Raw genomic sequence first — 5824 nt, 5'->3', positions numbered from 1 at the left:
CCTCCTCCTGAGCCTCCTCCTTAGTTCCCACCCATTTCCCCCCCTCTGTTGTTCTACGGTGCGAGGACGCACCTTCCGGGAGGGAGGCCATATGTCAGGATCATGGACCAGTTTTGTTGTGCTTTGCCCCGTCTTTGTTTCTGGTTTTCCTTATATGGTCTTTTTCCTGTCCTCGTTTAGTTTAATTATGATTCCTGGTACCTGTGTTTGTTAATTATCCCCAGTATTTAAGTCCTTGCCTTTGCGTTCTGTGTTTGTCGGTTCTACTCGTTATGTTTGTGTGTTTCCTGCCATTTCCAGAGTGGATGTACCCTGTGTTCCGTGGATTAAAGACTGTTTTAATTTATTCGTGCCTCCTGCGTGCTTCCTAAACCGCGAACTGTGACACAGACATACAATGAACTTTATTGTCAACTGTGTTTACAAAGAAATTGTTTTGCTGACAAGGTCTTCTAGTGCAGAATAACGTAGAAGGTACCAACATAAGTAAGTTTAAATAAAGTAGAATAAAATAAAAAATAACACAACAATAAAGCCGCAGTACGGAAGGCAAATATTGAAGTACACAATATGCATGATTACAAATATACTAATGTGGATTTTGCACGTTATTGCTACGTTCAGGCCAAAGTGTTGGAGCTTATTAGATTTGAATGGGTTACAAATATGTGAAGAGCTAAGATGTAAAAGATTTATATTATTGCATACATTAAAAGTTGTGCCATCTGAAATTTTCTTTTAAAATTAACATTTTATTAGGCTCCTACACTCTCAGATAAAAAGGCACAGAGGTTTCACTGGGGCATACCTTAAAGTACAAAAGTGAAAAGGTACAAATATGTACTTTTAAGGTACTAAAATGTACTTTTAAAGTCCCCATGAATTCAAAATTAACAATATTTAGTTTGTTACTACATATTACTTCTCTTGTGGTGAACAATTAATCCGTGCAAGTTAATATACAGAAAAAAAAATGTTGTGGTAATCTTTAATCAAAATCTGAAAACTTACTTCTGGTCTGGAACGGCATTCCCTCTCCGATGACGTCGGTTTGAGGGCTAAGGTTTGAATATGCTCACAAATGGATAAAATACTGTTTAATTTCATCTGGAGAAACAAACCTCATAAAATTAAAAAAAAAGTGTCCTTGTTAATAAGCTATCTGATGGTGGATTAAATGTTCTTAAAATTAAAATTTTCAACCAAATTATAAAAATCAATTGGCTTATTTTTTTTCAAAAAAATCATACAAGTAATTTCAATATTGTCCCATATATATATTTTTTTTGTAACTTCGGGGATTGCATTTTTTGTTGCAGTGTCCTTATATAACTGGCACACTTCCTATTGCTTTGGCCAATTATCACAAACAAGCATTTCCTTACTGGTCACTTTTGTACAAACACAATTGTCAGAGTTTCATTAATTTAAGTAGGTACGGTATATTAAACATATGAAAAATATGGTTCAGTACAGTATATAAAAACAATAAAGGCATAATCTGAAAAAAAAAAAAAAATATATATATATATATAAATATTTGCCTTGTGCAACGTAAAGGGCATATATTTATGTCTATCTGAGTTAGTTTGGGTGATCGCTATAAATGTAAGTTATTTTGGTCTACATAATTATTGATATTCCACATTTCTATTAACATTATTTTTGCTGAATTGCAGAACAGAATTTAAAAAGAACAATGAAAATATGATCAAAACATTTGCACATTGACGACACGAAATCATTAATCAATGTCCAAGTGTGCAAGACATAAAGGAACGAGGGCCAGCCCTGTTTCAGCCTTCTCAAGTGAGTTACCAATCTTGTTTAGAGACCAAAAGGAACATAATGTATCTGAAAAAAACCCTCTCAAAACATGTGAATTAAAGTTTTCTCTCATTCCATATTTCAGGTGAATACATAATTTCAAAGAATAACCACTGTGCAAGCTGGAACCTAAATTGTTCCTCATTGGATCGTCACACTCCTAAGCTGCTGACAGCTGTTTCGTGCCGAAACAGGAGCACTTGGAGAAAGACTGAAAACTGAGATGGAAATACTGAAGGTACAGTTTATAATGAAGCATGCAAGCCATTTGGCTACATGTTGTTTTATGTAAGGGTGAGAGGAATTGTTTATTCTTGTATTTTTCTTCATGATCAGCAGGTAGTACTTCCCCTTCTACTGTAAATTAAATATTAAATGTGATGATATTTAGGTACAATTTCAATTATAGTAACAACTTCAGTAACAAATTATAGTAACAACCTTGAGTTAATTTAATTAACTTTCAGTAAATATTCAATAAGTCATGTTTTTATTCAGCAACCTCTGTTGATTCAAACTGTTTAATTTATAAAATGTACTAAAAATGTACTTAATCTGTTTTTTAGCCCATGTTATCAAGCCAAAATGGTCAAAAAAGTAGCAAGGAACAAAATATTGTGGAGTCAAAACACCTTGGGAGAGGCTTATACAGTTATGCTGCTCACCTGTTGACATTTTTTGCACTCTGTTTTACAGCACTAAATTAAAGAAACCTCTCTGGGGAGGACATAACATTAATTACTTTTTTTTCTTTTTCTTTGTTTTTTTTTTTTTTAGGATGAGCAGTGTTCTGTTGATATGACGAGAGGTGGTCATCAGCTGCATTATAGATTTATTGAGAAACCTGCAGGAGACCTCATCAAAGAACTGAAAGTATGCAATCTTAATTTCAGTATACCAGAAGTGTGAATTTATATCAAAATTATTGTTGTTTACTTCCTGAAGAGGCTATAATATTGTTGATTGGACTTTCTGATCAAATAAATGGTTGAGTTTCAGATCTTCTCTTTTTATCGGTATTTTGTAGGTTTTGAGTGTCACTGCTGTTTAATGTTACAGGACCATGAAGACCAGACAGGAACTGAACAGCTTGTGATGGCAGTAATTGTGCCCAAGACAGGAGCTTCCAGTGACAGTCCAAAGGACGTTGGAATTGTTATCGAGGGGGGGAAAGTTGTTACAGGCCTGCTTGCTGTATCCTCCTTGGTTTGACGTATACACTGAATCTCCAATATCCCAGGCATCTATAGTATACATACCTTTGCAGGGAGGTCTCTTGAAGCATCAGTTCTTCTGGATTGAGTCTATCTCAGTTTGTTCTGTTTCTTCATGTCACTCCAGACAGACTGATGATGATCAGATCAGATCTCTGTGTGGAGCAAACAAAACTCTCACTGGATTATTACAATTAATGGCAAAATTAATGTTTGGTAATGTAAACTGGTATTTCCTACTGACACACTACAGCAAAAGATAGAAATAACTGACTTAAAGCCATTTTTTAGCTGGTAAAAATACTAATGTTGTAATACTTCTGGCCCACCGCTGTATTTCAGAAACTTTTCTTGGAGCTGGATGCTTCAAATCAGTCCAGTCACTCAGGTCTAAACTGCTTAACTGTCTTAAAATAGGATGGTTGTATCTGTTCTGTAGTTCCATGTTGCCAAACAAATACCTCACATATTTGAACATTTTGTGCCTAGAAAGAGGAAAAATGCATTTTTGTATTGTGTATAAACAATTTGTACCTAAAAAGAAACACAAAAAGAGATTTAGTCTCACAGAGAATACTAATAGATGCTATTGTAACTGTTGTTAGCAATAAAGCAGAAGCTTGTAATTAATCTTTAACGCCTGTGTCTGTTATTCATATCTGAAATCATATTACAATTATTTTAATTAATCCACTTATTAAAAATAATAATGCTACATTATTTTTTTCTGTTAAATCAAAACAATTATTGTTAGCATTCATTAGCATAGTGCTCCAATGAAAACAATATTTGTGTTTAAAAAAAAATGTTTGTGCATTTTGCATCTGCTTAATTTGAATGGCTATTTTTTTTAAGGAGCTTGTTTGATTAAATCTAACTCAATTCTTAATAGTTGTTGAATTTCATTAATAATATTGCTTGTAATATGTTGCCACAATTTTATTGAGTAGATGTAGGGTATTATTTTTACAGTATATACATATACTGTACAGTATATATCCTTCTAAAATGTAAACACAGCAGCATTGTCAGCAGCATTATTGTTAGTGGGTTTATTTCATGCAAACAATGACTAAACAAATAAAAATGACTGAACACTCAAAAGCAGATCTTTGGTTGCACCTGTAAAATGTATCGTTGGTGTTGTAGGGAAATGATCACGCAGTGGTTTGAATTCATCTCAATTTGTTAAGAGACTTTGACCTTTTGAAATTCAATTTCAGTAGATTTAAAATGTTCCCATTTCCCCCACAACAGGACAAATGACAGACATATGAGAGGAAATAAGACATTGTCAATGCTGGAAATATTTAATCGTGTGGAATTAACAACTGATGTGCTTTTGTTCTATTAGATTACAGAACTATTTTACTGTTTCGTGGTGCATTTAGGATTTCTGAGACACAGCTAAAAGTATTGACTTTTTTACCTCTAGGAAACCAAATAAATAATATGTATATGTATGTATTTGAGGAGCAAATCAAATCAAAATGCACATATTACATTGCAGGCTGGGAATGGAAAAGTACAATTGAATTTGCCAGGCAGGAATTCAGTTACAGAGTTAAAGACCTTATGAGATAATGTTACTGCATACGGGTAAAAAATGGTGGACCGCTCATAGGCTGAATCGATCTATAGGGGTCACGTTTGTGTGATGGGCTTTATATTGTTGCATTGGATATCAAGTTTCAATATCCACCCCGTCTGAAATATAAATCAATGTATGTGCCGCTCTATTGTACATTATACATCTGTAAGATTATATCACCATCTGACTGCCATGTTTATGTGCACTAATAACTATTCATTTTCTCTTTAACTGACACACTGATGCTATATGGTAAATAACCAAACACATCACATTTTACACCAAAAATACAAAGCCATAATTTAGGTTAAAACAACAATTTTTATTTATTTATTTATTTATTTATTGTGTGTGTGTGTGTGTGTGTGTGTCTGTCTGTTCTTGTTTATGGTACATTATGGGGACTGGCCTGTGGTCCCCACGAGGGAAAAAATTATTAAAAATAGTAAATGATGTTTATCTGAAAGTGTAACAATGCAAACATGTTTTCTTTCAGGGGTAGGTTTAGGGTAAGAGTTGGGTTAGGGGATAGAAAATATCGTTTGGTCAGTATAAACGTAATAGAAGTCTATGGAAAGTCCCCACAATTCACAGAAACAAACATGGCCAATTCCGAAAAGATGTCCCGCTTTATGTCAGATTGATCTTTAGCTTGGCTCAGTTGGAACCTGAATACAAATTCTAAAAGCAAAATTCTTAAATAGATCACATTCAGTGTATGCGTGTGTGTGTGTGTGCGTGTGTGTCTGTGTGTGTGTGTGCTGTATGTTCTAAGGTTGCAGTCGTGGGTGTGCTTGCTTTTAAAATTCCTTCATTGTGCCAAGGTAGAGACAGATCATGGACCATTGGGTGTCACTGGCGTACGTGTCTGGCAGCGCAGTTGGACGGCTCTTAATTGGAGTGATTCGGGCTAGAAAGCAGTGGTGTTGGTGTCAGCTACATACAGGAACATGTAGATGTGCTGACAGAGTCAGGCAGGGGACATCCTGCTTCCCCTCCTCCATTTCTGTCCCCCCTCACATCTAGGATTATTATCACTGTTACTGGACTCTCCGTCATGGAGACCTCACATTAAGAATCTGAAATTCAAAGTTATTACTTTGCTTGCTACAAATCTGTCTGTATGGTGTCTGGTGTGCATGTGCATGTGCAATATGTATTTCATAAGTGGTGTTTGTGTGAATTTTGAGGT

The sequence above is a fragment of the Sinocyclocheilus rhinocerous genome, unplaced genomic scaffold (assembly GCF_001515625.1).
Source record: "Sinocyclocheilus rhinocerous isolate Xijiao unplaced genomic scaffold, SAMN03320098_v1.1 scaffold340, whole genome shotgun sequence".
Classification (NCBI taxonomy): domain Eukaryota; kingdom Metazoa; phylum Chordata; class Actinopteri; order Cypriniformes; family Cyprinidae; genus Sinocyclocheilus; species Sinocyclocheilus rhinocerous.
This window is presented reverse-complemented; position numbering follows the sequence as displayed.